This window comes from Hippopotamus amphibius, chromosome 17, assembly GCF_030028045.1.
Source record: "Hippopotamus amphibius kiboko isolate mHipAmp2 chromosome 17, mHipAmp2.hap2, whole genome shotgun sequence".
NCBI lineage: Eukaryota > Metazoa > Chordata > Mammalia > Artiodactyla > Hippopotamidae > Hippopotamus > Hippopotamus amphibius.
Window position 1 is genome coordinate 13,007,168 of NC_080202.1, and position 17,714 is coordinate 13,024,881.

The following is a 17,714-nucleotide window of genomic DNA, read 5'->3' on the forward strand; positions in this document are numbered from 1 at the left end:
GTGGTAAGTGGGGGCTACTCTTTGTTGTGGTGGGCACACTTCTCATCATTGCGGTGGCTTCTCTTGTTGCAGAGCACGGGCTCTAGGCGCACATGGGCTTCAGTAGTTGTGGCACAACAGCTCAACAGTTGTGGCTTGCGGGCTCTAGAGCACAGGCTTGGTAGTTGTGGCACATGGGCTTAGTTGCTCCGCGGCATGTGGAATCTTCCCCGACCAGGAATCAAACCTACGTCCCCTGCATTGGCAGGCGGATTCTTAACTTGTGCCACCTGGGAAGTCCCAGCATCATTTATTGAATAACTTGTTTTGTCCCTACTTAACTAAAAGTTAAGCTTCATCATATACTAGATACATGTATACACTGTACTAGAATCTATATGTATAGATAGATACGATACATACAAGCATCTGTTTCTAGGACTTTTTTTTTCCTTTGTCTATTCTTGAAACATAACTTTGCTATTTTAGTTACTCTAGCTTTGTAATGTGTTTTAATACTAGTGATGTGAGTTTATACACGTTCCTTTATATATTTTATTGCAATGTACCTTTGGCTTTTTCCACCTACTTATGCTTTATGCAAACTTTAGAATAATTTTAAATCCCACTCCACCCTCCTCCCCAAAATCTTCATGGTATTTTTTTTTTATTGAGATATGATTAACATATGACATATTAGTTTCAGGTATACAATATAATGACTAGATATATGTATATATTGTGAAATGATCATAGTTAGTCTAGATAACATCCATTACCACACATAGTTACAAATTTCTTTTTCTTATGATGAGAACTTTTGAGATTTACTCTCTTAGCAACTTTCAAATATACAGTAAAAAATATGGAACGTATCACGAATTTGCATGTCATCCTTGTGCAGGGGTCATGCTATAAACTCTCTGTCGTTCCAGTTTTACCACATGCTGTCAAAAATGAGCACTCCTCATGGTATTTTGATTGGAATTGCATTCACTTTAAAAATATCTTGGGACTTCTTTGGTGGTCCAGTGGGTAAGACTCTGCACTCCCAATGCAGGGGGCCCAGGTTCAATCCCTTGTCAGGGTACTGCATCCCACATGCATGCCTCAACTAAAAGTCCACATGCCGCAACTAAGAACCGGTGCAGCCTAAGTGCATTAATTAATTAATTAATTAATTAATTTAAAATATCTTTGAAGAAAATTTGACATTGTTGTAAGTTTTCTTATTAGAACAAAGTAGTCTCTGGATATCAGTTCTTTTGTGTCTCCCATATTTTTTCATTGATTTTCTTGCTATAATGAGTGGAATTTTTTCCATTACATCTTCTACATAGTACTTGGGAAAAGCTAACATTTGTATTCGGCTATCACATCAAATTCTCATATTAATTCTATTTTTAGCCAATCATTTCTTTCATTAATTTATGTGATTTTTTCTTTTTTTAATTTATCTTTTATTGAAGTATAGTTGAATTACAATGTTGTGTTAATTACTGCTGTAAAGCAAAGTGACTAAGTTTTATATATATATATATATATATATATACATTCTTTTTCATATTCTTTTCCATTATGGTTTATCACAGGATATTGAATATAGTTCCATGTGCTATACAGTAGGACCTTGCTGTTTATCCATTTTATATATACCAGTCTGGGATTGCATCTGCTAATCCCAGACTCCCACTCCTACCCTCTCCCACCTCCCTTCCCCTTGGCAACCACCAGTCTTCTCTATGTCCCTGATTCTGTTTCTGTTTCACAGATAGGTTCATTTGTGTCATACTTTAGATTCCACACATAAGTGATATCATCATGTGGTATTTGTCTTTTTCTTTTGGGCTACTTCACGTAGTATGGTAATCTCTAGTTGCATCTGTGTTGCTGCAAATGGCATTATTCATTATTTCATTCATTTTTATGGCCGAGTAGTATTCCACTGTATGTATGTACCACATCTTCTTTATATGTGATGTTAAATTAATGTTTTCTAAACTTGACTTGTCCTTTTCTTACTGGGATGAACCCTATTTGGGTTGTATTTTAATGGTCTGCTACATTTGATTTGCTATTATTTTACTTAAGATATTTATATCCATTTCCATAGTGGGCCTGGCCTCTCTTTTCTGTCTTTGCTGTTTTTCCTTTGGGTGTTGGAATATTTGGGTGTACTGACTTTGTACAAAGAAATAGGAAACAGCTTTCTTTTCCCTGTGACCTAGCAAGTGTATAGTGTGTGTTACTTAAAGAGTCATTCTTGACTCTTTCTCTCTTACTTTACCTTCAGCCTCTCAGCCATCCTTTCACTCTACCTTTGAAATATGTACAGAATCCAACCATTTAATTATTTCTACTAGTACCACCCTCATCCAAAATGTTCCTTTCTCTTGCTTAGACTATTACTGTAGGTATGTTGTGATCCTTGCCCCCCTTCAGTCTAGTCTCAACACAGCAGCCAGAGTGATCTTTTAAGATATAAGTTGGATTAGTTAACAGTACTGCTCCAAGCCCCTCCAGAGGATCCCCGTGTCACTCAGAAAAAATATGAAGCCCTTGCTGAGGCTTACATCCTTTCTGACCTCATCTCCTACCACTCTCCTCTTCACTTACCTCTTCACTGGCCACACTGGCCTACTTATCCTTTAATCATGCCACACAACTCATGCCTCTGGGCCTTTACACTTCTGTTCTGCTGTTACCCCACTGCATAGTTTACTTCCGAATGTCCTTCAGATTCCTCTTTAAAGAGGCAGCCTTATCAGAATGTTCTTTACCAGTAATCTATAGAAGTGAACAGTCTACCCCAGGCACTCTATATCCCCTCACTGGACTTTATTTTTCTTCTTAACATTTACCATCACCTATCTGACGATTGGTATTTTTTTTGTTTTTGCTTTGCCTATTTATTGTCCCCCACTAGAGTGTAAAAACTTTGATTTTATTTACTGTGTTACTCCCCGGTCCCTGGAGAATGGATCCCTTTCCATACCATTAATGAGTATTTGTTGACTGAATAGGTAAATGAACTGAAGGAACTTACCTATAAAGGCATCTTAGCCTCTAGTAGTTTTGGAAAGAAAACCTTTGACACCTCCTTTTTCTGTTTCTTCCCTTATTATGTGTTTTTTAAACTTTTTTTAGTTCTTGTGTCAAGTTTTTAGGCAGTATTATTGAGATATAGCATAAATACATATAATAAGTAGTTCAACAATTTTAAGTGTTCAATTGGATGAGTTTTGACCAAAATATACAGAAGTGTAAATATCACCACAATGAGGACATGGAACATTTTTATCACTGCTTGTGTCAATTTTGTTGACTTACATTATCCAGAAAATCATCCACTTCTCTAAAATCTTCACATTTTTAAAACCTCTTCACTAATTAAAAATTAGGGATATGTTATAAATCTCCTTTCCATTTCTAATTTAATTTCTGTGTTCTCTGATTTTTTTCTTAAATTTGTTAGTAGTATTTCAAAAACTGGCTCTTAAACTTATTGTCTTCTAATTCATTAATTTTTATTTTTATCTTTTTTTTTTTTTGACTTTTGTTCCACTCGTGTTGAATCTTCTATGTTCATTTGTGTCTTATTAAGTTTACTTAAAAGCTTTATGGCTTTGAATATGCAATTACTAATACTTTGACCACATTCTAATCCATTTAGATGTGTACTGTCCTAATGATTGTTTTCTAAGTAGTCTTTGATTGCCATTTTGGTTTTTTCTCTTTGATTCTAAAGTTCTTTGGGAATTTTGTTTTGTTTTTAAAGTTGGATTTCTGAAACTGTTGTTGTTAATTTCTACTTTGGGATATTTTTTAAAATTTAATTTATTGAGGTGAAATTCATATTACATGAAAATTAACCATTTAAAGTGAACAATTCATTTAGAACATCCACAGTGTTGTGCAACCAACACCTCTATACTCATGGCATTTTAATTCCACTTGTTTATCTCTAATTTTTTAAAATAAAATACTTTAAGTTCTTTTACTCTACTCATAACTCATTTGAGTTATGATTATGTTCAGCTGCAAGACACAGAAAATCCCCTAATAACAGTAACTTAAATAAGATAGAAATAGATTTCCCTCTCAAGTGGAGGAAGCCCAGAGGTTTTCTGGTTTGGCACTTCATGGTGTCATGGACCAAGTTTCTTTCTATTTTGTTGCTCTGCAATACATGGTTTTCATTTCCAAGGACCCCTCAAAGTCTAAGATAGCTCTTGGAATGCCAGCTACTTCATCTGCATGCAAGCCTGTGCAAAGTAGAAACAGTTAAAGAAGGAATGCAGTTTTTTAAAAAAGTTAATGATGTCTCTTTCTTATTTAAGGGCCTTCCCTGGGAGTTCATACACATTACTGCGTACATTCTGTTGGCCAGAAATGAGTCTCGTGGCCAAACCTAGCTGTAGTGTAGACTGGGAAGTTTTTTATTCTAGGTGGGCCATATGCACAGCTGAAAATCAAGAGTTCTATTACAGAGGAAGAGAAGGGGAGCAGATAATGGGAAACAACTAGCAGTTTCTGCCACACACACCCCTATGCATGAATGTAGGGCATCCTACTTCCTCCTTCTCTTACCACTCCTCCATTTCCTAGTTTGTATAGGTATCAGTGAGATTTTACATAATAACAGCTATTTATTAAAGGCACTACAATGTGCCTGTATTTAATCTTCCCAACAACTCTACCTGTGTCAGTACTGTCATTATCCCCATTTTACAGATGAAGAAAAATGAGACCCAGAAAGGTTAAAGTTTTTAACTAAGGTCATACATCCAGTAATTCAGACACCTGTAGTAGGTCCAGATTAACCTCTGTTTGCTCTCAACCCTTTCATCATTAAATGTTTTTATAATGTGTGTACTTTGTGTATACATTGTGTATCTTTTCTCTGAAGATTAATTTTGACAGTTGTACTATTTCAGAATCCTATTATCACTTTTACATAATTAAATATCTTTTACTCTTTTTGCTTTATGCCATTTGTTTTTTAATACAGTTTATCTACTTATGTTCCTGGGTTTTGTTTGGTTGGATTTTTTTGTGTTTGGGGGTTTTTTTGTTTTTACTTTTTACTGTTGAAATTTTCAAACTACAAGAAAAGTGAAGAAAATAGTTTAATGAATCACCACATAGATTAAGCAGTTATTAACATTTTGCCAATATTTTTTTCAATCGTTCTCTGTGTCCCCCTGCTACATTTTTGTTCTTGGAGATTTTAAATCAGATTCCATTCATCATAACTGAAAATATGCAGCAGATATCTCTAATTTGTAAGGCTTTCTTCCTAGCAAAACCTCCATAACACTGTTATACATAACAAAATTAATAATTTGTTAATATCATATAGTCTATTTTCAGATTCTTCAGATTACCTCCAGAGTGTCATTTCACAATGGGTTTTATCAGAATTAAAATCTAAGCAAGCTCCACACACTGTATTTGGTAGTTAAGTCTCTTAAGAGGCTTTTAGTGTATAACAGTTTTCCCACCTCCCTTTTTTTAAATTCCTTTTATTTGTTGAAGATGTTCTTGATTTTTTTTAAACAATGGTCTCGGTTTTTTTCTAATATCTTGTTATACTGGGATACATATTTAAGTAGTATTTTTTCCAAAAGAAAAATGTTTATTATCTTTCTAGGTCTTAGTTTAATCTGAGAATGTCTTTTGCCCTTCTGCATGAATGGGGCAGTTTAGAGACACAAACGTCAGAGGCCAATCATATTTGTGGGGGGGGCTTTTTGTTTGTTTGTTTTAATGCTTACAGGATTATTTTTTCTCATTATCCTGGGAAATTGAAGACTGAACCAGGGTATGTCTGGGTCAAGGATGGCAAAGGTCTGATAGGTATGCTTTCATTCTGTGCCAAAGATAGGCATTACTAATTGATCACAGCACTCTTTACCATTGAATACAAATGAAGTCTCAGATTCATTAAGAAAAATAAAATAAAACAAACTCCCCAAAATCCACTCTTTTTGCCATCTCTAATGAAGGTGTTGGTCTCTTGTTACTAAGTTCCTTAGCATGTCCTTTGAATAGTCAGGCTTTAAATCTCTTTCACTCAGGAAAGTTTACTTTTCCTTTTTTCTTTTCCCCTTTCCTTTCTCATCTTTTGAAATTATTGTTCTTCTGGATCTTTCTGAAAAAGCTTTTAAAGATTAGGGTTCTATCTTCACATCTTTACCCACCCCACCCCCCATTTTTTTTCATCTCTATATTTTCTTCTGTGTTGTAGAAGAGGCTCAACCAAGTCATCCATTTCACTAATTTGGTTTTCTGTTACTATATTTAACTGCCACTTACAGCCTTACCTGTAGTTTTTCCTGATCATTTTCTCATATGACTACCTAATCTAGATTGAAATGCAATTTACTGTGTGGTTTTTTGTGTTTTTGTTTTTCACTTTTTTATTGAGGTTTAACCTTCATTAAGTAATGTGCACTATTTTTAAGTCTCAGCTCAGTATGTTTTTACATATGGTTGTATCCTTGCTGACTGCCACCCAGATCAAGACACAGAGTGTTTCTCGAATCCCAGCAGGCTCCTTTATACCCCCCATCATTAATACTCTCCCTTATACAAGTAACAGTTATTCTTTCTTTTTTTTTTTTTTTAGTATTCATTCATTTGTTTATTTATTTGACTGCATCAAGTCTTAGTTGCAGCATGTGGGATTTTCATTGTGGCACACAGGCGGGCTTCTCTCTAGTTGTAGCACATGGGCTCAGTGGTTGCAGCAGTTGGGCCCTCTAGTTGTGGTGTGTGGGCTCAGTATTTGCAGCAGCCGGGCCCTCTAGTTGTGGTGCGTAGGCTTTAGAGCACACGGGCTTAATTGTTCGGTGGCACGTGGGATCTTAGTTCCCTGATCAGGGATCGAACCCATGTTCCCTGCATTGGAAGGCAAATTCTTAACCAGTGGACCACCAGGGAAGTCCCCAGGTAACAGTTTTTCTGACCTCATTCACGATCCATTAGTTTTGCCTGTTTTTTAACTGTATATAAATGGAATCATATAGCACATACTCTTTGTTTCTTTTGTTCATTCTGTGAGAGATTCATTCATGTTATTACACATAAAAGTAGTTCATTCTTCATTATTGCTGTGTAGTATTTTGTTGTATAAATACACCACAATTTACTACTACTATTGATGAAAGTTTGTTTCTTTTACCAATCTTGGCTATTATGAATAAAGCAGCCATGGACATTTTTATATATGTCTTTTGGTGAACATATGCTCTATTTCTCTTTGATATATACCTAGGAGTGGGATTGTTAGGTCATAAGGTAGATGTATGTTTAACTTCAGTAGACTCTGCCAAGCAGATTTCCAAGGTTGTCGTACCAATATACATGACCGTCTGTAATACAGGAGAACTTCAGTTGTTCCACATCTTTACCAACTGTTGGTTTTCATTTTGATTTTGTTTTTTTTTTAAATAAATTTATTTATTTATTTTATTGGCTGTGTTGGGTCCTCGTAGCTGCACATGAGCTTTCTCTAGTTGCAGAGAAAGCATGGTGCGCGGCCTTCTCATTGCGGTGGCCTCTCTTGTTGCAGAGCACAGGCTCTAGGCGTGTGGACTTTAGTAGTTGCGGCACATGGGCTCAATAGTTGTGGCTCACAGGCTCTAGAGTACAGGCTCAATAGTTGCAGCGCACAGGGGCTTAGTTGCTCTGCAGCATGTGGTATCTTCCTGTGGCAGGGGTCGAACCCATGTCCCCTGCATTGGCAGGTGGATTCTTACCCACTGCGCCACCTAGGAAGTCCTTCATTTTCATTTTGGTTTTCCTCTTAGCCTTGCTGGTGGGTATGCAGAAGTAGCTCATTGTGATTGTGATTTGCATTTCCCTGGTGCATAATGATATTGAGTACCTTTTCTTCTGCTTTTGGTCACTTAGATACCCTCTTCTGTGGAGTGCCTGTTCCTGACTTTTGCCCATTTTCCCCTTTGTTGGCTTGTCTTTTTCTTATTAATTTATAGAATAATTTTTTAAATATTCTGAATATAAATCCTGTGTTGGATATACATGTATGTATTAAAAAATCTTCATTCAGCCTTGCCTCATGTTTTCTCTTTTAATGGTGTCTTTTGATAAACACAAGTTCTTAATTTTAATTAAGACAAATTTATCAATTTTTTTTAATGGTTAATGTTTTTTGTGTCCTATTTAAGAACTGTTTGCCTACAAGATCATGAAGATGTTCTTCTATTTTTTTCTTCTAGAAGTTATATTATTTTACCTTTCACATTTAGGTGTGTGGTCCATCTCGAATTAATTTTTGTTTATGGCATGAGGTCGAGACAAGGTTAATTTTTTTCCATACAGATATCCCATTGATTGAGCACCATTTATTGAAAGATCAGTTTTCTCCCTGACCTGCAGTGGTGGATTGTCATAAGTCAAGTGATTATACATGTTTGGATCTATTTCTAGACTTTCTGTTCTGTTCCAGTGGTCTGTTTATCTGTCCTTGTGCCATTACGGTTGAGTATTCAATTGAAAGTTTCTGAAGTTTTCATAATGACTGTTCTAGAGAGATGCTTAATCTTTAGATTAGTATCCTGTTCAATTTAATACCTTTTCATATGCTAGGTGATTTTTGTTAATCATTTTTTAGGTAGTCTATACTTGTTCATATTGAAATCTTGGATGTCTATTAAGATTTTCAGGTGCAGGTAAGAGGAAAAGAGGAACATTTGATTTACACTCTTGGCGTTGAACACTCCTAGAGGAGTGTAGAAGGGAAACGGGAGCTGGAGATAGCCAGGGCAAGGAGCTAAACCCTCTGTTTGCTGTAACAGACCAACCTGGTGCTCTCATTCCGGGCTGCTTGCCTCTTTAAGAAGCCAGACTCCGCTTTGTCTTCCTCCTGCCTGTGTGGCCACCCACACCAGTTATAAGCCAGCAGCCGCTAAGTTTCTTCTGATACCCTGGTGGGATCCATTTGTGCCCTTCTAAGTGTGCCAGAACCCACCTTGGCTCTTGGCCTAGTTGCTCCAAGAAAAGGGCATCAGTGGGGGTATGGCTGCTGAACTCTCATCTACGTACTTATTGAGCAGGCAAAGGGTTGAGCATCAGTTGTTCTTTTCCTCATTCCAGTCCCATCTGCAGTTTGTCTTGTAGAAAATTCCTCATACTTTCTGGTATGTGGTTGCCTAGTATTGATATATACTTTCTTTCTCCTTTCTTTCTTTCTTTCTTTCTTTCTTTCTTTTCTTTTCTTTTCTTTTCTTTTTCTTTTTCTTTTTCTTTCTTTCTTTCTTTCTTTCTTTCTTTCTTTCTTTCTTTCTTTCTTTCTTTCTTTCTTTCTTTCTTTCTTTCTTTCTTTCTTTCTTTCTTTTTCTTCCTTCCTTCCTTCCTTCCTTCCTTCCTTCCTTCCTTCCTTCCTTCCTTCCTTTCTTTCGTTTCCAGTCATTTCAGTGGAAAACTGGAAGGATGGACAAAATAAATAAAAGCATGTACTTAAAGCCATTCTAATTACAAGTCAGTGCTAGTTTTTTTTTTTTAATGAGCTTCTTTTTTTCCCCTATATTCTTTGTAATTCTCGTTATGCCTAGCTTTTTTTGTTTGTTTTGCTTTTTAATGTAGCTAAAGTGTGTGGATTTTCTAAGTTTTATTTTATTCCTTATTCTCTTGTGGAAAAAACAGAACTTTTAAAATTTTTACATTGTAATTCAAATACAAGAACCTGGAACAGACCGCCCCCCGGTAATATTTTTTGAAGAGGAAGGCAGTAATAGGAAATTTACCTAGGGAAGACTGTAAGCTTCAGTTGAAAAGATAGGTCCTTTCTCCAAGGATTAGGCCCAATCAGCGTTCAGAGCCACTTATATGGAATGGGAGGGGATAAATCACAGCTAAAGACCTTGGCACTTCTGTAAGAAATTTAAATAACAGGCAGACATATAGAGATTCGTAAATATGTACTTGGTGCCAGCTAAACCACAGAGAAGATACTGCACTTGTGGTCCAGGGAAGTTAAATATTTGTGGTCAACTTAAAATTCAACATAAAACTCTCATCTGTGATGGAAACTACCCAGAAACTGCATGGAAGGCGTGCTAGCTACATGCGCTCTTAAAGGCCCCTCCTCTCACCCGGCTGGGCTAGCAAAGCCTATGCCCCTTCCTTCACACTGCGTAGCTGGCATCCCTTGTTAGGAGAGAAGGGGTTCCCTGGCACTCTGGTTACCTATCCAAGGAGGTACCCAGAAGGTAAGGCCCTCTCTGCTTTGTGGCTCACTCCTTCACATCTGATCAAACGGATAAAGGCTCTTTATCCAGGAGCCTTTTTCTGTCTGTCTAAGATTAAATAGCAGTACTCTCCCCTACACTGTAACTCTCTGTCCCTCTTACCCTACTTTAATTTTTTCCTAGTACTTCCCACTACTTGTCCTGTATTTATTTGCTTGTTTCTCAGTTCCACAAGAATATTAAGCTCCATGACAACAGGAACATCGTTTCATTGATTGCTGTATCCGTCATGTCTCAGATAAGCCCTGATATGCATAGAAGATGCTTAATAAATATTTATTGAATGAATACAGTAGAATACTTGAAAATGTTTTGGAAAGTACAGTCTAAGGAGCAAAGAGTTATTGTACCCTGGAATAGGGTACTGTCACATGGCAGAACTTCAGACTGTGAGATCAGCCTAAAACACCTTGAATGTCCTACTGTTCTGTGGTATCTGCATATGGTCCCTGAAAGGGAGACTGGCACTTGCAGACAGTGCATAAAACTTCAGATGTACCAGGCACCTTTGCCGTAACACCCAGGTTACATGTAGAGATGGAATTGACACAATTTAATTTTCACGTTAAAAAGCATTAGTGTTTGTTTCTGGCCTTCAGGTTTGTAGAAGACCTCCTTATGTTGATTGCTCTGGTGTGGGAGCCCTTTTGGGGCAGCGTGTAGACTGGAGTACATGCATGTACATTTCTGCATTCTCTTTGGGTATGTAAATGTAGTCCCCGTTGCCCAGCCTGTTGTCATTTGAGACCCTGCCTGCTTGAGGGGTCTGCTGTTGCTGACCACCCCCAGACGTGTTGGACCTGCTGGCGACTGATGGACTCTACTGATGGACTTTGCTGATGAACAGTGTTTCTCCTGTCTGCTTTTCTTTGCTGCCTTTGCTGCATCTTTCCGTCATCTCAACACAGAGAAATTCTGTAGCAGTGAATGTGGTTGGTTTTCTGGGTCTGTTCCAGAACCTTACTGTTGATGATCTTTAGCATTTGGTATGAAATGTGCTTCACAAATGATGTTGATGATGTCTGAGATACGCTGTGAAGTTTTTTTTTTAATGGCAACATGTATCACCATTTATATAAATGTATATAAAAGGTATAGGTTCATAGTTAATCATATATGGCTGTATATGCATAAATATCTCTGCAGGCCACACCAGAAACTGGCAACAGGGCTGGGAAACAGAGGCTTTAGAAACCAGAGTGGGAAGATTGTTTTTAAAATTCATCCATTTGTACTCTTTGTTTTGTTTGTTTGTTTTTACCACATGCCTCGTGTTTAAATTATGTGTTACTAAACAGCTTCAGTTTGTCCTGGTGCTTGAAGTCCAGGTGCCACTGCATCTTCAGTGCCTCCTAGAAGAGATGCTGTCATTGAATTTCTTTACTTTGTCACCAGCAAGAATGACTTTAGGCTAAGTAACAGAATTCAGTGACAGGATTCAGTTTTAGCTCTGGGTTGTCAATTTAACAAAAGTGTAGGCTGTGTGTAGGCTTCCCAAGTACAGGCTGGTACAGAAATTTTGTCTCTCTGTCTTATCAGTACAAAGCACTGAAACTGTACTAAGTATTTTATAATTGTTTGTATGTCTTTCTGTGTGTGTGTGCTTCAGAAGTCAAGTAAACAGCATTCAGAATTGCTGGCTTACTGTTTCCAAGCCTCTTCTTAGTCTAATGACTTGGAAAGATTTAGTAAAGAATCAGAAATAGACTCTAGCAGCAGTTTTTCAGTCTATTTTTCAAATCCTGTGAGAATATGCTACATAGGCTTGGTGGTCAGGAATGGATCGGATGAGATTCCATCAATGCTAATGCCATTTTGCCAGAGTGACCTGCAGAAAAATCTGGTGAAAAATCTAGTTGCGAATCATAGTCTTCATTCAGCTCCATTCTGATCATAAGAAAACTCCATATAAGTTATTTATTCCGTCTGGGCTTGAGTTTACACTCTGTGAAATGGGAATGAGAGTAGTCCCTTCCTAAGATTTTGGAAGGATTAAATGAGATAACATAAGTGAAAATGCCTAGATATTAAAAATAAACGTCTCTCTCAGTATATATATGCTCTTTATAGTGATTGGAGGGGGCGGTTAAGAAAATCCCAAAGAAACGACCAGGTACAATCCAATCCTGCACCAGATTCCCATATATCTTCCCAGATCACCCTTCAGTTTCTGTTGCTGTTTTCTCTAATTCACAAGGATTCCCTCAGATCCTCCACCATCTCCTTTTTCCACCCTTTCAGCTCTTGCCATTATCTTGTGGCTTTGGATGTCAAAAAACTGTTAGATTTGCCTTTCAGGCTAAGATGCAGGCCCAGCAAAAAATTAGGCACAATTCAAGTAGTTTTTCAGATGGCAAAGCAGGTGTGCTTACAGGTATATTATCCCAGGATTCTCCTGTAATGGACGCTTGCACATGAGGGTTTGGGAGCCCTTGCAGGAGAACAGCAGAACACCACTTTGGAAATAAAATCACGCTGTCCTGGGTGTTCCAGCACTTCCCATGCTGGCCTCCTTTCGGCACCATTCCTTTCTGCAATCCCACCCTCCTCTCGGCCTTGGCACATAGTCCCACGAACATGCCACCTGCCTTCCCTCTCTCTGGCCCCATCCTTTGGCTGCTCAGTTTATTTTTTCCACATCCTCACCCTCTTCTAGTTCCAAGCTAAATAACCCTCACAGATGGCTTGTTCCATCAAAGCTGTTTAAGAACACAGGACAGTGAACTGGGGGCCAGAGAAGCTGCCAAAGTCCAAGGCTGCCCTTGCTACAGAGGCCCAAGACGACTTTGTCATCAGCTGCCTGGAAACCCACGGACAGCGAGCAGGAAGGCTGGCAGGTTGGGTGGTGGAATGTCTCTTTAACACTATAATCCTCTAGCAGCTAGCAGCTAGTTCTCACTTAGACTGACCAGTCAGAACCTGGAGCCGGAGGCATTGCACGCTCCATTTTCCACAGGAGGCAGAGCGCTTTGTCGTTGGCATGCCTCCCCCACGTTTTTACAGCGTGGAAACCCAGCAGGAAATGGCAGTCCCATTTGTGTTTTGGATCGTGGTTTGAGTCCTTACTGAACCTCTTTGTGAACTCCTGGAGAGGTCTAGATCCCTGCTCTGCCTGACCTGAAGGGCAGTATTCCCCGCTGTCAGCACATCCTTGGGAAGAGGGTGAACTTCAGGCGCCTATTAGAAATCCTGCAGATGAGAGAAGACCCAGAGTTTCACGCTTTCTTTCCTGTCAGCAAGGACGTGTAAGTTTCCTGTCTGCCTTGTCATCGGCTTTGGAACACTCTTCTCTACATGTCCCCGTGTACGCAGTGGTCTGGGAGCTTCTGCCCCCCAGTCATTATCCCAGCACCCAGCTTCCCTCTGTCATAATTAGATGAGTCTGGTTAATTTTGTCCTCGTGACAAGACGGCCTTTTGCTTGTCCTCACAGTTACTCCTGTGGGACTTACGACCTCTCTGGTCTTGGTCTCCCTCTCTTTCCTTTCCTTCTCCCTCTTCCCTCTCTAACTGCAGCCTTTGTAAGTAGATTCCTCTGAGGTCACTGAGGAAGGGCAGCGTGTGCCGTTTGCTGCTGTACAAGCCTCTTTTCCCTCAGTAAGCGGCGTTCCCTTGAGAGCCTCCCTCCCTTCCTCTGTTAGAAGCCATGTTGGCGGCTTGTCTGCTTGAACTTGGACATAACGGGGCAAGGAACGATGGCATGTGTGGAGTGGTCTGGCCAGGCAAAGAGAAGTTAACTCTCAGCTGGAGAGAGCAGGCAGTTGAAGAAGCTTCCCCTGGAAAGAGCAGGAGAGAAGGAAAGAGAAAATTCTGTGGCAGTGAAGTACTCCCTGAGAACTCAGTCAGAAATCAGCATCTCCTCAGTCAGCCTGGTTGTTCTACCGAGAAGGAAACTATTGTTCTTTCTCTTCTCCGCCTTCATATATTGCTCCAAGATCAAGGAGTGCCAGATGAACAACACACCCTGTTGTTCGCACAGTAGAAGTTTCTCAGGTTGATGGATTTGTGGAGCCTTTGGGTGCCAGGTGGAAGGAGGGAGCTTTGACTTCCTTTGTCCTATCCCCATGTTCTCTGATGGGCTTTCCTCTTTATAGTCCATCCAGAGTCCAAGACTGTGTTGTGCAGAGAACTTTCTGGGGACACTCACGTGTAGGTTTTTAACTTGGCATCCAGTAGTGATGAGTTTCCCATATGCGTTCAGCTCGTCAGCTGCCCGGGTGAGATCTTACCCATGCTGCGTCCAGGGAAATGAAATGACCTGGATGATAGAACTCCTTTTAGGACAGGGACCCTGAGAAGTTTTTGCTTTCAGTATCTCTGTTCTTGCCTGTAGCTTAGCCAGGCTCCCGTTTGGTTCGTGTTCATCTCAATGTGAATTCATCAGAACTGGGGGCCGGCCTTTGGGCTGCTGCTGAGCTGGGGCGGGGGGCGGAGGGGGTGTATGCCCTTTAGCAAAAAGGACTCGAAGTAGGTCCCTTTCTCCAAAAGTACCGTTACTTCACGAGAAGCTACAAAGTGTGACGGACTGAGCACAGACGTCGGAGTCAGACGCCTGTGGGTTCAAATCCCAGCTTTATCGCTGACTGGATGTTTGTTTCCTCCAAGCATCAGTTTCTTCTTCCTCTTTCTGTCTCCCAGGATTACTGTGGTGATCAGATGAAGTAGCATAATGCCTAGCAACCGTCTCCACCACAGCTTTCCCAGTAAAATGGGATATTTCAGCCACCGAGACGTTGTAACCCATGAAAACGGCAGAAGAAGTAAAATGCTGACGCGTTCTGCATGCCACTGCCCTGAACCTCCTCCATGGGCTTCTTGCATGCTCATGAGTTTTTGTTTCTAGAATGTGCCCTGCCCTGAGTTTGTTCAGTTTTCTTTTTCACGTGTGAGAACTTCTCTCATGCTCAGTACCCAAGGGCTTTAGGATGTCTGGACGGTGGTTCTCCTGGAAGGCAAGCCGATTTCCTTTGTGCCGCCCCAGAGGCGTTGCTGGCTGACCGATCTCCAGAGGCCACTCCTTACCTCTTTGCACCTTGGCTTTTCTTAAGGGGCCCTTCCTGGCTTCGGATCTGGTGAGACGTTATCCAGAAAGCTTGTCCTCAGCCTCCTGCAGGGCACACTGGTTTGGCTTGTACCCTCCAAGTGGCCTGGAGGGAGCCGCAGGGTGTCAGAGATGGCCATGGGAAAGAAACAGCTCACAGAAAGAGCACAGCGCGTGAGCCGGCAGCTCCCACTGCCTGCTGGAGCAGGCTCAGTGAGGCCGCTGACAAGAGTCTTCAGAACACTAAACAGGTGATTAAAACATCAGTATAAGTCTTTCCAAACCTCACAGAAAGCCAAAAACTTAGTTTGGATACCAACAGAAATTTTCCGCTCTGGAGCTTTATAAACTGGTCTGCTGTTTCTTCCTCTGCTCTGTGGCCAGAGGAGAGCTCTGTGCTAATGATTCCATAAAACCCTCCAAGTCTTCCCAAGCGGCTTATTGTATGAGAAGAACCTATACCACCGTCTTCCATCAGGAATCATCTCCAGGCTCTCACTGTCCCCTGGGGCAGAGCTGAGCGCCAGCATCGAGGTCTGTGGCAAAACCGTCTTTCCTGTCCTTTCTGAGGTGACTGCCCAGAGGCATAGAAGCCTTTAAAAATGGAAAGAGACCTTGAGAATCACCTGCATTTCGCAAACAGGGTTCGGTAACGTGCCCAGGATCACACAGGAGAGCGTGAGGTGCACATTCCTCCCGACCCCGCCTTCCCCAGAGAAGGAGAAGGGCAGCCAGCCCCGGAGGAGTTCCATCTTCACGGGATCAGCAGCAGGAGGCCGCCGCCTTTGAGCTGATGGCCAGCCCTTTCCCCTTGCGGAGACTGTGCGCGTCTCTGCCTGAAGCACAGGTCGATGCTCCGGGCCCTTCGAGAGCTGCGGGCAGCCGGCACGCTGATGACGAGCAGAGGCGCGTTCCAGCCCCTCCAGTGACCAGCTGCCTGAACCTGAGCGAGTTACTTAACGTCTCTGTGCCTTGATTTCCTCATCTGTAGACGTGAGGTGCTGACAGCACCTACCTCATGGGGCTGCTGTGGGGGTCAGAGGGGGCGGTGCATGTCAGCATGTGGCACAGGGCCTGGCACGGGCAGCCGGGGGCTCGGCGTCAGCCGCGGCTGAGAGGGCAGAGGAGCGGGCCGCGGGTTCCGTCGCTGTGCCTCGGCAGCCCCAGTGGTGCTCTCGCAGGAAGCGGCTCTGGTGAGGTGGCAAGAACCACTGGCCTAGGAAGTCACTGCATCAGGCTTCAAATCTCACGTCACTTATTTTTTCATCTCTATTTTCATTATCTGAATGTAGCAGTAACTGCTTCGTCGGGTGCCGAGGATTTCCAGATTCCAGAATCGCCGTGAACAATGTAACGTGTTTTTTTGTACCTTAGCTCAAAGTTGCATTTGAAGAGTGGACTAAACTTGTGACCCCCTTCACTTAGTCTTCTAGCCGTTAAAGCAGTGATTGTACAACTTCAGTGTTCAGAAGCACCTGGAGCACTTATTGAAAGTACACATTCGGCGTCCTGTCCCCCGAAATACGAATTTATTTAGCCCAAAGTGGAGTCCAGGAATCTGCGTGTTTAACAAGCTCACTGTGTGATTAAGATGCAGCTGGTTTCTTAAATGCTTTTTAGTGCTCAGAGATGAAGAAAGGGGAACTAATATTTATTGAACAACTTCTATATGCCAGGCATTTGACTGACTTATACCTTTTCAAACTATAAATAGACTGTAGTCAGCCTTAGTTAGCAAAGCTTGGCTTGTCTCCAGCCATGAGGCATGGGCCACTTGAGACTCAGGGCTCTAGATGTAGGACCTGAAAATGCAACTTAAAGTGGCCTCATACCTCAGCCCTAATCTCAGAGAGTTTCTCTTTACCATATTTTTAATATGCTGTGGGGATTCTCGAGATACAGGTGTAATGTTTTCTCAGAGCATGACATCAGTGCTTTGAAGAGGATAAGTCTCACCTCTTGCTGAGGTGTGTTGTACCTTGCCCTGGGGCAGCAGCCTGCAGTTAAGACAAGGCGGGACGTGCCCAGAGCTTGGCTTCTTGTGGTATCTCATTTCAAACTAGAAACTCTGTAGGCAGCCTGTCAAAAGATTGGAGCACCATTCCTTATGGAGCCCGAATCTCCATGGGGAGCACCAGCCAAAGCAGAAGGGAGCATCTCTGAGCCTGTCCAGGGTGTGCATGTTGCACAGCACAAGGAGCGTGATTCACGGTATGCAGTTTGGCTGACCCCCCGCTTGATCGTGGTGTCCTCTGGAATTGCCCTAAGGTCCCAGAGCTGCTGTCAGCCTCCCATGATCAGCCTCCCATGATCAGATTGTCTGACATAGTGTACATGAGATGCTGCAGATAGATTTTTCTTTAAATACACACACACACACACACATATTACTGTGCCTGTCCTTAAGAGTCTTACTTAGGA

The 17,714-nt window shown here is 41.3% G+C and overlaps 1 protein-coding gene and 1 non-coding gene across 10 annotated transcripts in view; one reads left to right on the forward strand and one right to left on the reverse strand.

The window, feature by feature from the left end:
* The window catches only part of SMG6 (SMG6 nonsense mediated mRNA decay factor), a 203,313-nt gene that overhangs the window by 153,828 nt on the left and 31,771 nt on the right, over nucleotides 1–17,714 (forward strand). The window lies entirely within an intron of this gene.
* Nucleotides 839–941, reverse strand: LOC130841073 (U6 spliceosomal RNA). The gene has a single exon (XR_009050116.1). It is a non-coding gene; the product is annotated as a U6 spliceosomal RNA (small nuclear RNA).